Source organism: Ascaphus truei, chromosome 10, assembly GCF_040206685.1.
Source record: "Ascaphus truei isolate aAscTru1 chromosome 10, aAscTru1.hap1, whole genome shotgun sequence".
Lineage (NCBI taxonomy): Eukaryota > Metazoa > Chordata > Amphibia > Anura > Ascaphidae > Ascaphus > Ascaphus truei.
The window spans coordinates 25,370,167-25,387,404 of record NC_134492.1 but is presented as its reverse complement, the minus strand read 5'-3'; the positions used below and the strand labels follow the sequence as shown (position 1 = coordinate 25,387,404).

Below are 17,238 nucleotides of genomic sequence, written 5' to 3'. Positions count from 1 at the left end.
TTTAAATTAATTATTTTTAAGCTCTTTTATTCCTTATTAACTTCAAAACCCTCCTGGGAAATGAGAAAATTGGTAATGTTCAGTGAAACTTCTTAAACAAGTCAGCGGAACGTTTTCATAGTAGTTAATATTGCTACCTTAACGGCTGGGGCAATAGCTTAGTGATAACGTCACTGCCTTTGATGTGGGTGAAATGGTCGCTATCCCAGTGTTAGCTACTTCTCACCTAATGCAAGTCACTTTCTTTACTCCCCTGTACCCCAAGCAACAACATTAGAGTGTAAGTTATTTGGGACAGGGACTCTGTCTGAAAAAATGCTATATACAATGCTACATTCCACGGTCAGTGCTATATAAGAGAAATACTTTAATTATATTAATCAGATTAGAAAGGACCTGAAAGTCATGGTTCATTGCAGGCTTAGTGCAGAAGCCCCATAGCATTGGGCTCGCCTGTCTTCTGTTGTATACATTTGCCACGCTCAGTAGCAATCCTTTTGACATAAATATATATATATGATGTGGTGGGTGTTGGGGTTTGAGCTTGCTGGGAATGTGTGTGTTAATTAAATTTCTAACTGGCAACAGTTGTTTGGAGGTAGGTGGCTCCTCCTCCCAGAGCTCAACCCTCCCCACCTTATTAAATTGGGCGTTTTTTTCATTTTGCAGCATGGACAGGACCTACTATGGTTGTTCCCCCTCATACAGAGGTAAAAAGAAAGGTTCACAGTGTAGTGTTAGGACCTGCATATTTGGTTATGCCTCGACGTTGGCATACAGGCTTATAGCGCTTTGGCCAAAGGGTTTAACTAAGTGACCAAGAAAATATTATTAATGAAGTATTTAACATTATACTTATTACCATATGTTTTGTCAATTGGAGGTAGCATTGGGCACCCCTGTCTTCTGTTATATATATTAGTGCAGCAGCCAGCAGAACTAACTCACTAACTAACCTCTTCTTATTGTCTCTACGTTTCCTCTGTGTGTTCTACATACATTCCCAGAAAACATTGCCCCGGAGGACTAACCCCAGTAAAAATATGCCCACCCTCTGCTTCTGATCTCTGCAATCAGACTGCATAATATTTGACTAAATATTCATCAGTCAAGCTGTAATTTGTATTTGATTAAAGGATACATGCCAGATGCCAGGAAAACACTTTTCACTTTGAATTGATTTTCTGGGGAAAAGTCTGGGAGTCTGTGTTTTTTTTTTTTTGTTGTTTTTTTTTTTTTGGCTGCGCAATGGAAAAATCTCCCACGTTGAAGACTCGTGATGTAAGCGGCGATTTATTCCAGTGCCGGCTTTGCGTGCGCTGGAATTAAAAGTCTTTCCTTATCAGTTACAACTTGAATCTACTGCCACTGTGATACTTTATGATACTTTATATTTAAAATACTGTATTGTCCCACTGATCAACGTGTATTAGACTTGCAGTAAAACAGCATCGGCACCGTAAGTTACTCTACATTTAGGACACAATAACAAGTTTTTAAAGGATTGCACAGAACATGCAGCTTTTGTTAACCCATTCACAATCAGGGGAGCCAGCAACAGATTGCAGGGTTAATTAATAGCTAGTAGTTAGAAGAACAGGAACAGGGGATGTAGCAAGAATTTCTAAGATGCAGTGATCAGGGTTGAATTATATAGAAGATCCAAAAGTGGCCATTTTTTTATAAATCCCGACAAATTAAATTACTTGGGATTTTTGCAATAAGCTTTGTGATATTGTAAAAAAAACCAACGCGATGATTTACAAACGAAAGGTTTAGGGGTGCAGCTACCCCGGTCCAAAACAATGTTAAAAAAAACATTTTTAGACTAAACTGCGTGTGACTGCACCTTTGAGCAGAGCTAACCCCTCACACAGCCGTGACAAATATTAAAGAAAGCCGATACTCCACGTCTAAAAATTATTCATTTCTAGGCCTCATTGACTTTGATGGTCAACTGTTTTATTTGTAATTTTGTGACATTCTCCTTCTTTTCCTGCTTGGCCTGTGAATTTGAAATGGTTGTAAACACATGTACTCCAGCTCCCACCCTCGGGCTCCGGCTGCTGTCAGGACTCCAAGTATAGGATGCTGGAAGGTCCTTTAATGCATACTGCTCTGGAAAGGCTTGCAAAGATATTACTATTTGTTTTTGTTTTTTTTAAAATCTGGCTTTGAATCTCGCTGCAGAGTTCCCCCTCAGGGAAAAGCAAACTTTTGAAATAAATGCTTCAAGATTGTGCAAACGCCTCGGTAGTCTTCAGATCTGCGTGTGCAGTGTCATGGAAGGAAGAATATACACGTCAGTCAAAAGGGAGGTCGCAAAATGATGCATTGAGATGCCACAGGGAGCAGTTCTTTAACAGCATGAGGTTTAGAGAAACATTGTATCTTTTCTCATACCTGAAAATGTGTTACCGTTGAGAAATATAGGCAAAACTAGTCCAAATCTGTTTTCCGGGTTTTTTTTTTTTAGATCTGTCCCCCCCCCCCCCACCAAATTCCGTCGGTAGAGTTTTAACAATCCGGCCACGGTTTTCAGGTTGCTCTCAAAAATAAAATTAAAAATCCGAAACGGCAGATTTTCCTTTTTGATCCACGGACCAAAGGAACCGGCCGATCCGAAACAGATCCCGATCCACAAAAAGTATAATTGCCCATCTCCAAGAAATATCAGAACAATGGGTTTCACAATGTAACAAACATTGAAGTCAATGAAAACCCAAGCAAAGTCTCTTCTCTTTCCTAGGAACTCCGGCCTAACAATCCCCATAACACCACCACTGAAGTAGGATGCACAGTATTTGTTATATTTCACCTTCCCCTATCGAATGTTCCGTTATCTGAGTTAGGCGGAGTTAGGACTTTGAATGAAAAGCTCCGGTTTCAGTTTCCCCCAAAATTCTGCAAAGTTAATACGAATTCGCAATTTTGTCAATTTTGGGGTAAACGTATCCACTCCTCGGGGATTTTGCGTAGGCCTTAATTTTGGCAATACGTTTGTGAAACAGATCACATTGGCTAAAAAGTAAAATTCAAACTATGTCCAATATTTGCCATTTCGCAAACTTGTGTGAAAATTTTGCACACCTCTATCACAACTTTTCTCTAAACTCCAAGCAACATGGTAAATCCAAACGAAGCAAATTGTAGTTTCCTGCAGAGAAATATTGAAACAAGTATATATTATACCCATTTGAAGAATAAAACTCCCATTAGTTTAATAAATGCATTTTAACCTGCAGCACTCATACACATGCAGTCTCATTCAGTGCTGGGCAGTCAGATGCACGTTAAAACTGTGCTCATATTTATCATGAGGTGCTACTGCATAGCACACATTCTGGAGCCTGAAAGCACCGTACAGCCCATGCAAGTGAAATAGCAGCATTTAATAAATATGGTCCTGTATGTTCTATCTGTAGATGATATCATGACCTTGTTTTTAATATGGAACAGGATAATTGTGATGCATCAGAATTGGTCAAAATTCCTCCATAGCATATATAGATGATACTGGATAACAATAGAAAGTCCATGAGTAATATGGCAATTGTCAGGTACGGGCTAGGAGTCTAGTGGGGTCCACTTGACCTCCACAACTAAAACACCATATCAGCCCCCCCTAGTAACCAATATATAATAAACAGAGGCACTGGTAACCATATACATATATGTAGGGGCACTATGGCCCTTTACCTTAGTGCTTGCAGGACTTCTAGATATCCAGGGCGTGCAGTTCATCCAGGTGAGTAGCCAGCAAGAAGAAAGGTGAAGATGTGTAGCATTGCCTCGGTTTCCAACTCCCAATGAGACCGGAAAAAATAATAAGGTGAGCACTCAAATAAGCAACAGGTCAGGTTTATTGCAGGGTGGTGCAGCAAAGGGACAACAGAGCAACACGAACGTTCGTGTTGCTCTGTTGTCCCTTTGCTGCACCACCCTGCAATAAACCTGACCTGTTGCTTATTTGAGTGCTCACCTTATTATTTTTTCCGGTCTCATTGGGAGTTGGAAACCGAGGCAATGCTACACATCTTCACCTTTCTTCTTGTTTTTAATATGGCAATACTCATTTGAAAGGTAACGTAATAAAAAAATATTGTTTTCTTTGGCATGTTTATTTTATCTAATTATCTCAAAATGGTAGTTTAAATTGAACTTTAATATATAACTTATGTTATGTTCCACGTGTTTTTTGTTCTATTTTTTATGTATATCTTTGGTCAGATTGCTATATCATCGTTTATAATTTAAATGTGTTTTTAGATTTAATAAAGTGTAACCTTTAAAAAGTAATTCTCTCACTCATTGGAAGGCAGCTTGAGTTACAGGTCAGCGATCTGACACCTCTGTGACTCCTCTCAGTAATTAGGAGGGTTACTGTAAGACCACATCCCTCATTGGTGGACAGTCTCACTATATGCAAACACATTTATATCCCCCCTTCCTTTTAACATTTACTACGTATTTTTAATACAATATTTTTCTTCAATAACAATTAGAATAATAAACCTTTATTTAATAAATATTATATTATATATAATAAAACCTTTTTTTGTTCTTTATAGAATAATACAATAGTTTCAAGTTCAAACACAGTATCACCCCTTTTATAGCTCAATATAACCAGGGACCACATGTGTGGAATTGGCTTTCTGATTCCTTGAGTGATGAACATTCCGTATCTGTTACAGTATTAACTACTGAAACATTGAGACCCGTTTCTCTCCACTGCTAACGTGAGCCTTTTAAAGGCAATGTAAATGTCTGCGGGTGACTAGCTTTTAGTTATTAAGCTATCAGCTTTCATGGTGCTACACAAACCTACTTTACTTGTACCCTGAGTTACCAGCTCCTCGTAAAGTCAGATTTCTGAACTGGTGTTCAATTTGCCTACAAATTAAATTTAATAGCAATGTTCTCATTGTTTTAACAGTTCATTCATTCCAAATTAATAATTCCATACAGGATATAAAAATATATCGAACATCCAAAGACAGGAAAGAGAAATACCATTTGAGGTGCACTCAAATTATCATACAAAAATGTATCAAACATAAACTAGCTGTACCCAATGTGACATAGGCCGATCTAGTACATCTTAAAGGTTTTTAATGAAACATTACTCTTTGTTTTCACCCCTCCCTGTAATGACTTGCTGCCTCTTGTCCCCTCCCCCCCTTACTCTCTCCTGCATCATGCCCTGCTCTTCTTTGCACTCTCTCCTTCCCTCTCTTTGCACTCCCTGCCTTACTGTCTGCTCCTCTCTGTGCACACTACACTCCCTCCTCTCCTACTCATCTCATCTGTCGCCTCCTCTCCCTGCTGTCTCTCTGTTTCCTCCTACTCACCTTGCTGTCTCTCCTCCGGCCCATACAAGATAGGAATAAAGGCTAGGTATTAACCACTATAAGTAGACATTTTTTGTCATATCACCATGCTAAATCAGACCAACTGAGAGCATTCAGAATAGATGGAGTAAAGTTAGGCATAAGAGAATGAGAATAAGGAAAATCAACTCCTACAAAAGAGGATCTAAAATGGCTGCCCTCACGTGGTACTTCATCCAATCAGATTGGGGATATAGTTCCCACAATCTGATTGGATGAAGTACCACGTGAGGGCAGCCATTTTAGATTTAATTACATCATCTTAAAGGGAAATGAAGCACAGCCATTCTGATTGACTGGCTTCATTCCCTTTAAATGACGTAATTGAAAAAAAAAAAGGCACATGATTCTCACAGCCAATCACAGGCGTGAGAACCATTTGCCAATCAAATGTGACATCATAGGCTATATTTAAGGCCGTGACGGCTCATTTGAGCTCAAGAAGCCGGCGCGTCAGCATCGTGGGTTTAACATGGGGTTGGATTGACAGATGAAGAAAAAGAAAGAAGAAAAAGAAAGAAGATAAAGAAAAGAATGAAATGGTCAAAGATAAAGAAAGAAGAATTTTGTCCGGATCTTCACTGTGGATGGCATCGGATTGTGTTTCGTGACGTCTCCGGGGGAGAGCTTGCTGATTCCCCGGGATTTGGAGGTCCAACGCTTCGTAAGATAAATATTGAATGTATGTACTTTTATTTTTACATGTTTTTGGATTGGATTTTTCTATTTCTATGTTTTTCAATGTCCACTGACTGCTAATGTATTAATCTGTACCTGTTTATGGTACAGATGAATACAGTAATAGCCAATGCATTTTTTGGCAAATGCATTTCTTCTGTTGACTGTTATATTTTCTATGTATGTTTACTGTTTTGATTAAATTGTCTTTAATTGTGATGGCTTGCTTTGATTTGTATTTTTTTACAGATTGTTTAGCGATTTTTATTTAATGATGTAATTTGTTGGCTAAATTAAATTTATGTGTTGCCTAGTGGATGCATTAATTAACTGATGTGTTGGTTACGGCTTTAACAGTATACTGTTGTGATGGCTTGTTCTGATTTGTATTTTTTTTACAGATTGTTTGGCGTTTTTATTTAATGATGTACTGTAATTTGTTGGCTAATGGTTTAATTTATGTGTTGCCTAGTGGATGTATTAATTAATTGATGTGTTACTGCTTTAATTTATGGAATGTATTGTTTGGTTAGTGGTGTGAATTCTTTAATTGATTGTCTAGTGGTGTGATTTATTTAATTGATTGGCTTGTGGTTTTATTTCTTTGATTGGTTGGCTAGTGGTTTTATTTATGTAATTGATTGCCTATTTTAATTTTACAGTTTGGGGGTTTAGGTGCTTGTTGTATACTGTAGGTTTTATTATTGTGTATTTTGGATAGTCATGCTTTTGTATTAGAGTGACCATTGACTGCTATAGTACAATAGCTTATCATGCCCATATTATATTGTACTACTATAACAATCAATGGGTACAGGGTGGGTATAGTGGTTCCAGGGTGGGTGGTTAGACCTCCCGGGTGGGTAGCTGGGCAGGGTGGGTTAACCCCTTAATTACTATAGCGGTTATTAACCGCTATGGTGATTAAAGGGCTAGGGGCCATTAGAATGTATTTTGCTATGTTTGCTTTCTGGCAACGGAGGATGCAGTATGCGGGCGAGGATAACCTTCATATTGCATGGGGTAAGTAGAACTGTTTTTATTTACTTTATTTATACTGCATGGCTAATGTTGTGTTTAATAATGGGCAAATAATCTATTATCCATATCTGGATAATAGTTTTTTTGCCCATTACTGTATGTGTTTGAAGGGGGGTGGTGGGTGGGAGGGGTGTATTTCTTGAAATGTAGGCCATGTTTTATTTTTTTAAATACAGGAATGGTACCACAGGCCAGCGGGGACCCACCGTGACCACCCGAGGACCCCCTGATGCCCACAGGGACCACCTGACCACCGGGGACATATGCAGGGAAGAACCGTGGGCCCCATAGCTGTGGGGGCCCTGGGGACCCACGGGAACCACCTAAGGGCCCCCAGACACCCGTGGGAACCCCCAGACACCCGCGGGGACCACCATGGAAACCATTGGGGCCCGCAGGGACCCACGGGACCACCTCGAGGTCACAGAGCCTAGCGGGGACCACCCGGGGCTTGTGGACACCCATCGGGACCACCCGGGAACCCCCGCCAGCCTGTGATATTAATCCTGTGTCTATAAAAATAAATATTGGTTTTACAGTATGTGGGGGCACGGGTGGATTGTGTATTGGTGCTGACTAGATATATATTTTTAAACATTACAGTAATGTAGCAGTGGGTCTCCAGAGGTGAACCGCATTGGTTTCAGGTCCGGGGACCCCCTACTTCCCAAGATACAGACCCCGTTATGGGGTGCTGGTATCTCCTATGCATGGACCCCTGCTGTGTTAATCCGATGGGCCATTATAGTCTGCAGCGGACCATCTCGCAATACCACGCGGCATAACGCAACATTTACTCAGGTAAATGTTCGAATAACGTCCGCTGCATCTGTACTGCATTCCGTTCCAAGAAACATATGCGTGTTAGTATCACAGATGATGTTGTTGAGATCCCCAGGCTTGTAGGGAAGACCCTCTGATGGAGACTCTCTTTCAGCTTCTTCCTGATAGAGTCCAGTCTCAGGCAAGAAGTTGTTTGAATCATAAGAATACTTTATTTGACCAATGCATGGCAGGCAGCCCATCTCACAGTAGGGTGCTTCAGCCGCACATCAGTAGGTTATCACCCGAAGGAAGTTCCTGGACAATCACTCCTAGTCAGGGCTCTAGAAGCTGTCCGTGCTCTTCCCTTATCTTCTAGCGAGATAAGAGGAACGATCCCCCTCCGCTCCCCTAAGGGAGGGCCTCAGACTAGTTGAGCCCTCCCCAGTCCAGATAGGGTGGACCAGTCTCTCTCAAGAGTAGAGACAACTGACTAAATTCATGAAGTGCTATGCAGTAAGTAGTTCCAATAAGCCCCACCCCTGTGTCGCTGTGATTGGACACAGAGCCTGATGACTCTATCTTCACTGACTCACTGCACAGCATGATTACTCCTGGCTGCCAGGAGGAGAAAGAATCATAGCCCAAACTTACCCAGGGCTACATTAGGAAAAGTACTTATATTAGTATTGTGTTTGCATTTTTAGTCTATATAAACTAAATATAGTGAAGACTATTTTGTATGCATATAGTATCAATTATACATTAAAATATTGAAGTTTATTTCTATTAGTGTAAGAATACTGAGTCCTTTTTATTAATACTTTGAATTAATTTGTAGTATCAGTAGTCTTTGAAGCCAAGTCTATTTATGAAAATATCACTTCTTAGCACATAATATAATTTATTTAGGTCATTGGACAATTCAGAAGTAAACCACCAAAGCGTTTTCCAACCCTGTCCTGCATGGCGTTAGAGTCCCATAGATACATACCCTCTCAGAGACACGCCAGCATTGATCTCAAGGCTTTGACACAAGAAATATCTACATTGAAATAATCCATAATGAAGGAATACATTGCACCTGGAACATTACAATCACACACTAGACTTCTGGGATTAATTACTGGCTCTTTATCTCTGAGTGCATCACATTATTCCATTTCAAAGAATTCACAGCGAAACTCATACTTTATCCTTAAACAGCAAGCAAAAACACAGCTGAAGTTAATTACAGGCTGACCATATGCACTGGGTTAGGTAATAAAATATGGAAGCACTGATATATGTAATGCTTTATTAAGCTATCTTTGATACAACAGCATGCATGCCAATTATGCCTGCAGGCTACTGAAGGCTACTCCACATTTATCTAGGACCACCCAAAGAGCAAGTCATGAGGGGTTCGGTGCATACATCTATGAATTAATACAGCCATAGACAGCAGGGCCTAGCTATACCGCCTTCTAATCTAAACTCACGTTTATAGGAAACTTGAACCTTCTCTGAATGCCGGCCTGTGCTCAGGTACTTGTTTGTTTAGGATTAACATATTATCGGTTTAACAAAATTACATGGAAACGCTTTTCCAAAAAAGATAAATATTGTAACAGTAGCAAATCCTTTGCATGCAACATGTTAATACTAATGTGTAAATGCATTTACAAAGTCATACTTTAAGTGGAAAGGAGGTTGAGGTATTGTGTTGGTTAGGACGTTTCATATATGAATCAAACACAAACTCGCGTGTATGTACGTCGTTATTTATATTGCGCCATCCATGTACATAGCGCGTTACAGCAGTAATACACGGGACATAATAGGAATAAGCACTTCAGCATAAAAGTAGATAATAGGAAAAGGAGTCCCTGTCCCGAAGAGCTTACAATCTAACTACAACACATGCACAGCACGCACTAACCCCCTGAGGAAGAAGGAACGCCCTTCGAGATGCGTAGGGTTGCCGGGGGGACCAGTTTGGAGAGAGCGCAGTGAACCACCGAAAGTGATGCAGGACGCCGGCGGGAACGCTGAAGGTTGCAGTCCACGGAGAGAGTTTGTGCATTTGTAGCTGGTTCCCCTCTAAAACACTTATTCCGTCTATGTAAGTGTGAACCTGTCTTTTATATAAAAGTTGGACTTTTAATTTACAAAGGCTTCCGAGCTCCTCTGTGTTCATGTGCAAGCTGAGAGAAAAAGAAACCTTTACGTGCCTGGGTACAGGCACTTAGACGTAAGTGCATACCTCACCAACCCCTATATTTTTATACAGTTGCAAGGACATGCTTCACTATTTTGCTTTTCATTGCTTTCACTTTTTGGGGTGCGCTGATTTTATTGAACCAAGCCTGGCTTATATGTATATGTTTTTTCTTGTTACATATCACAGTATTATAGTAACACTAATTAGTATCTTAGAGCATCAGCGCTATTAACACACCCCTTTTTTTGCACATAGCTCGTAATATGAAACACATTTTAAAGATAGTAGATACGGTTACATAGTTATAGTAGATGAGGTTGAAAAAATACATATGTCCACCAAATTCCACCATAAATTCTAATTGGATAAGATACTCATCTTATTCATAGTTATATTGACCCAGAATTGCAAACAATATCTCAAAGATGTTATGTGGATTAATGGTTTAGCTTTGTTTTATATCTTTATGTAGCCCCCTTGTAGGGATACCTGTGATTGATGGACAGGCTCTAGAGGCAATGACTGAAAATCCAAGAGAGGTTTGATATGATTGTTTCCCCAGGGGGGAGGGGCTAAAGAACGAAAGATTAAGAGTCCCCAGCGGAGCACGAGAGAGCAGCACTGCCAAGACCATGAGGATCACGTCACTGTTACCTGTGAGGCACCAATAAAGACTCCCTTAATAACACGGGGTCATTGGGACTAACATTGAGAGACAATGGCACAGCGACTCACATGTTAGTGTATTGTTGTATAAACTGTTTTGCGTGATACGTTTATGAGTCTCACAACTGAGAATCACCAATGTGTTACTGTAGGAGCGTTATTCAATAATATGTGTTGTGTCATAGTGTCTGACATCTGCCAAGCTTTCCGCTAGCGACCTATCATATAGTTCACCTAGGGGAGTAGGACTTGGGCCCCTGGCCTGGAATATGTGCAATATATATATATATACACACACACACACACACAAACACGACTACATCTTGGCAAGACTCCCTCTACAAGGCAAGAAGTAAGAATTGACTGTAGGATTGAAATGTAAAGTCCCACATAAAGCCAATGTAAAGAGGAGCTTATGTGTGTGCAAGGAAAGGGTGATTCTCATAATGCCACAGAGTGTTACATTCAACTAAAGCAGGAACCACAGTAAATGATTAGCCACATAAAACCAGTATCTATTATTTTACAGCCTGTTAACCTTACTGGGGCAGTGTGTGTGACCTTGGGTATTCAGGACAGAGAATAAGTACTTGCACAGAGAGACCAGATACAGCTTTGTGCTGCAGTACAAGTCCATTTGGGCATCGACGGAGATAGGTGGCAAGAAAACTAAGTATCAATCTACAAATGTTTTACTTCAGATGAAGAATTTTCTCTCACAAGAATCAATGTCAGTTGAAAATGAATCTATTCATATTCTCACAAGTGCTTGTAGATGAGCAGCTGAAAATCAGACTGTATAAACAACTCTCACAAAGCTCTCCGGCTAATTTGTGCTATGGAAAAGAAATCAATGTCACAAAATCTCAGCCTAAGAGGGAGTGATTGTGCTGAGAGTGCTCAGGCCATGGGGGTAGCTATAGCCTGGGCAAAGTCTGGGGGCCTGTGATCTTGGGGGGCCCGCTCAGGGCTGCCGACAGGGGGGAGAGCAGGGACATTTGGCCCAGCCTTCTAGACAACGACCACAGAAGTCAGGACCCCCTTCCTCCACCGATTCCCTTAACAGCTGCTTGCCAGCAGACCCACTCCTGTGCTCACAGCACTACATCAAAGCTGGACCGGGAGCTGTGGGTAGTGAGGGGGCGGAACTGAGGCAGAGAGCTGCAGAGCTCTGCCCGCCCCTGCTCTCCGTGACATCAGGAGCAGGAATTACCATGTGCTGCTGTCGGAAGGTATGTGTGTCAATTTGCTGTGTTTGTTTGTGTGTCAGTTGGTTGTTTGTGTGTCAGTTTGCTGTGTGTGTGTGTTTGTGTCAGTCTGTTGTGCATGTGTGTGTCAATTTGCTGTGTGTGTTTCAGTCTGTCAGTGTGCTTCAGTGTGACAATATGCTGTGTGTGTTTGTGTGTAAATTTGTCAGTTACAGTTTGCTCTGTAAATGTGTTATTTGTGCCTCAGTGTCTGTCAGTGTGCTGTGTTGTCTTCAGTGCCTGTCAGTGTGCTGAGTGTGATTCAGTGGCTGTCGGTGGGCTGTGTGTGCTTCAGTGTCTGTCAGTGTGCTGTGTGTCTCAATATCTGTCAGTGTGCTGTGTGTGTTTGTGTGTGTAAATGTGTCAGTTACAGTTTGCTCTGTCAGTGTGCTGAGTGTGTTTCAGTGTCTGTCAGTGTGCTGAGTGTGATTCAGTGGCTGTCAGTGGGCTGTGTGTGCTTCAGTGTCTGTCAGTGTGCTGTGTGTCTCAATATCTGTCAGTGTGCTGTGTGTGTTTGTGTGTGTAAATGTGTCAGTTACAGTTTGCTCTGTCAGTGTGCTGAGTGTGTTTCAGTGTCTGTCAGTGTGCTGTGTGTGCTTCAGTGTCTGTCAGTGTGCTGTGTGTGCCTCAATATCTGTCAGTGTGCTGTGTGTGTTTGTGTGTAAATGTGTCAGTTACATTTTGCTCTTTCAGTGTGCTGTGTGTGCTTCAGTGTCTGTCAGTGTGCTGTGTGTGCTTCAGTGTCTGTCAGAGTGCTGTGTGTGCTTCAGTGTCTGTCAGTGTGCTGAGTGTGCCTCAATATCCGTCAGTGTGCTGTGTGTGTTTGTGTGTAAATGTGTCAGTTACAGTTTGCTCTGTCAGTGTGCTGTTTGTGCTTCAGTGTCTGTCAGTGTGCTGTGTGTGCTTCAGTGTCTTGTGCTGTATGTGCTTCAGTGTCTGTCAGGGTGCTGTGTGTGATTCAGTGTCTCAGTGTGCTTTGTGTGATTCAGTGTCTCAGTGTGCTGTGTATACCTCAGTGCAAGCAATTGAGGTAACACGTGATAACAATCTTTTTATTGGAGCATTTTTTTAATAGTTTGTGTCATTCTTTACACAATTGTCCATAGTTATCTGTATTAAAAGAAGAAGATACTGTGCACTATACTGTACACCAGTGTTTTTCAACCACTTGTGTGTGGCGGGGAGGGGATGTTATTGTAGTGTGTGTGTAGGTGGTTATTCTAATTTGTGTATGGGTGAGGGTACTGTATTGTAGAGGGGGAATTGTGTGTGTGTGGGGGGGGGAGGGGGGATTGTTTGTGTGTGGACAGGAGGTGGAGGGGAGGATTGAGGGAGCTGTATTGAATGTGGAAGGGGGGGGGGGAGTTACTGAATTATAGCAGAGGGGGGAGAGTTTGAGAGGGAAAAGGGAGTGTGAGGGAGGGGGTGTAAGAGGGGGAAGAGAAATACATGAGGAGAGAGGGGTGAATAGAGCAGAGTGAGGAGGTGTAAAAGCAGGGTTGGAGGGGCTAGCAGGGTCAACACCACTGGGGGGTGGGGGAGGGCAGGGGGGAGGCAATGGAAACTCCTGAATCTATGGAATAAGTTCACTCATAATGGGGCTGTAACAGGGGACTTATCCCTGTTCAGGTTATGTGCCTCTAATCCAGCAGTGTGGAACCCTCAACTAGTCATCCCAGGGAAGCGGAGCCGGAACCAGTAAGTGACGATCCCTTGACCAGCCCTGAAGATGCCCTGAAAATTGCCAGGCATGACTGTGATCTGCTCTGTGAAGAATTAGGAAGAGAGAGAAAAAATAATGCTGAGCTACAGAAGACTGTGCTCGCAATTTATTCTGCGGCCAAGACCGAATTGGAGGATCTCAAGACTGAGCTAGATACTGCAAAGGCTACTATCTCCGCCATGGATGAAAAGCAGAGCCAATCTGTTAAAATGGTGGCTAAAGCGGAAGTATGAGGAGGCACTGAAGCAGATGACAGTCTTCCAGCAAGAGGTTCACACTCTTCTTATAGAGATTGATGCCTCACATCATGAGACCAACAGCTGCCGCACAGACCTGGAAGTTTCCAGAAAGGAACTACACAGTCTCACTGAGGAGCTGGACATTGCTAAAGAAACTATTGGTAATCTTGGTACAGTTCTCAAAGTCTCTCAGAAGGAGCTTCAGACCCTCAACCTAGAGAAGGAAGTCTCACGCCAGGAGATTGTCATTCTCAAGGCAGATGTGCGTAAATGGAAGGAGGACTGCAAAGAAGCCCTGAAGAATACAGAGACTGAAAAAAGAGAAAATTCAAGATTAAAAACAGAAAACTTAAAACTGAAAGAAGAAAATTTTCAGTTAACAAAAGAAGTCAAGGAAAAGTTTGAAGCAGAGCAGCGACTGCAGAACCAACTGCAAGGTCTGCGTACACACCTCTAGTATGTTGAGGAGAAGCAGCAAACGCTGCAGGAAGAAAAGCTGCAGGCTGCTAAAGAAATTCAAGTGCTGCAAGAACGTCTGATGACCCAGTATGTCCCCGCAAAGCAGCATGAGAAACTGAAGGCTACCCTGAGCATCACCAAAGCAACGCTAAAAGCCAAGTTTAGAACCCAGGTGACGTGGCACAAAAGGGAGCACAAGAAGGTCCAGAAACTGAAACAAGTAACTGTGGCCCAAGCAAAGAAGTTCATAGTGCGCCACAAGGCAACAAAAATTACAGAGCTCCAGAATATGAAGGAGACTCTGATACAGACTCAGAGAAAGCACCAGTATCCCACAGTAATGCCCGTGAGGACAAGGGTACAGTGAGAGTTGGGGACTCCATGCAACTTCAAAACAAAATTACGAAGTTTGCGCCACCTAAGAAAGCACTAGCCAAACCTACAGCTGCCCAACAGGCAACAAACAGAGGTAGGAGTGCAGAATCAAAACCAGAAGAGTCCTTAGCTGAGGAAGCTGAAATAATAGGACGTTCTCTGGAAAAGGAGGTGGAGGTGCAACTCGGTCCCAAAGAAGTTGAACTGGCGACTCCATGTTGTGGAGAAACTGCAGAAAGACCGCTTAAAGAGCAGAAAACTCTAAGGGCTAGTCCTAGCGGCCCTACAACTGTTGCCATACACTTTGTCTACAAAAAGAGGAGTGCCCGATGCAACAGAAATCTCATGACCGCGCACGAGATAAAAAGACTTTACGTGGAAAAAGTCCTCCTCGAGCGACTGAGGAGTGCTGATCTCAAGCACCTTCGGGAGGAGACAAAAATAAACTGAGAGAAAGGGCTCCAATCCCAGCGGGACAGAGGGTTCTCTTCCTCCATCCACTCTCATTCAAGTCACAGAAAGATCTCGAATGAGAGTGGAAGGATGGGCTTTGGCCGTGGTAAGCCCGAGCTTCCCACAAACAGGGGAGGTATGTAACAGGGGACTTATCCCTGTTCAGGTAATGTGCCTCTAATCCAGCAGTGTGGTGGTTAACTGCTGGTAGTCAATTAACAAAACACCACCTGCCTGATTAGATGGCTTAGAAAGCCTGTCTTTTGAAACAGGAAGTGAGAACTCCTTAGCTGTGACTGAGAGCTGAACTTGGGAGAGAGAGCAGAGATTGTCTTTGACTCTCACAACAGTCTTAAGCCCTGCCAGAAGAAACAGCAGAGCTGCTTACAATACACAGGGAAAACTTTTAAACCTGTATGCTGACCAACCCTGGAGACAAGGGAGCTGAAGCAGGAACAGTGAAGATTTTCCCTCCAAACCACAAGGAACAGATAAGACTTTCATTCTTAAAAGACTGCTTATATCTGCTTATTGCATGCTATGTGTTTGGGGCTGCGAGAACTGCTTGACTAAGGGAGATGTGAATTATTGCATAGTGTTTCACTAGAAATACTTCCAAGTGAATAGAAGCTTTGTTCCCCCCCTGTGTTTGGATAAATTTCCTGATGAAAAGGAAAAGGCACAATAAAGCCTTATTATAATTTCACATTATAAACGACTCCAAGTGTGTACCTCTGTGAACGTCCGTCAACAGGGGCCCTGAATTTTTTTTTGCCCGGGGGCCCGCGCATGTCTAGCTACACCACTTGCTCAGGCTGAAACACACGCAGACATGCTTTCCCCCCCCATGTGCCACCCATGCAGGGTGTGAGGGCACACTAAACAAATCTGTGAGTCATCTCTCCAAGCTTTCCCGAAATGTATGGTTTCCTTTCATAAATGTAACAGTTCCTCCATGAAAACATTTTAAATAAGCAAGAGCTCCACTTAACCCCTTTGCTGCAAAAGAGGAATGATTGTGAGCAATTGCTAGAAGTAGTAGATACATGAAACAGTAAACCAGCTGAGGTGATGGGGTCATAATGTCAAAAACATTCAAGAATGCTTGAAGTGCCTTAAAAACGCTTATAAGAGACTTAAGCCTAGAACCACACAAGAGTGCTAAGCTTTAACATGACTTTACTCTCCTTCATATGAAAATGAGAGTTGAGGCGTGCTAAAACCTTAGCACCTTTTTGTGGATCAGGGCCTTACACTTGTTACAAGTAAGGAAAATAGTAAATGGTAACAAATTATTCAGCTCGGGAGTGTGAGTTCCCGGGCTAATAAACGTAAGGACAATGGAGTGTGTAATAACATAAACACTTACACGGCCTTGTGTAAATGCTGTCACATCAAGGTTTCTTTTCTTTCTTTCTTTCTTCTGGATTTTCCTGGTGCGAAGTTTCTTTTCTTCGGGTCTTGATGATGGATTCTTCAGATGTCCGGCTACCGTCAAATGCGAAGTTCCACTACAAATAAATGGACAACACAGAATGTTTAGGGACAATACAGATCAAAAGATCAATGGTTAAATTTTGAATGGTAAAAGGGAGTATATGAAAAGCAGAAAAAATGCTGCAAACACTCACACGGGCAGATGTGAGTGCAATCCTGAGGGAGGTATCTCTATCCTCTCCGCATCAGAATAATGTAAATACAAGGGATACTCCTGTTAAAATAAAGGTGATGAGGGTTAGGTGAATAAAGGGATAAAATTACAATACTCACACGGCCACATGTGAGCTCACACGCGGAATGGTATCTTTTCTTTCCGGACGCGGGCTGAGTGAGCTGCGCACCACGCGCCCTGCAAACGATATCCTAAGGACTGGTTGGCGATTTTATTTTCAGCCCCATTGGTTTTAGACCTAAGGGCTTTTTTCCCGTTTTTTATGTTTTTTAATAAAGTCAATACGTTGTTTGAACACCGTTTGTTAGTATTTGTGTGACTTGGTGC

At 42.1% G+C, this 17,238-nt stretch overlaps 1 long non-coding RNA gene across 1 annotated transcript in view; it reads right to left on the bottom strand.

Moving 5' to 3' along the window:
- Positions 1 to 16,944, bottom strand: part of LOC142503372 (uncharacterized) — a 27,755-nt gene extending 10,811 nt beyond the window's left edge. Inside the window, exons 1-2 of the long non-coding RNA XR_012803986.1 lie at positions 16,871 to 16,944; positions 16,609 to 16,750 (exon numbers count right to left, since the gene is read on the bottom strand). This is a non-coding gene — a long non-coding RNA (uncharacterized LOC142503372). The remainder of the gene's footprint in view (positions 1 to 16,608; positions 16,751 to 16,870) is intronic.
- Positions 16,945 to 17,238: the final 294 nt, after the last annotated feature.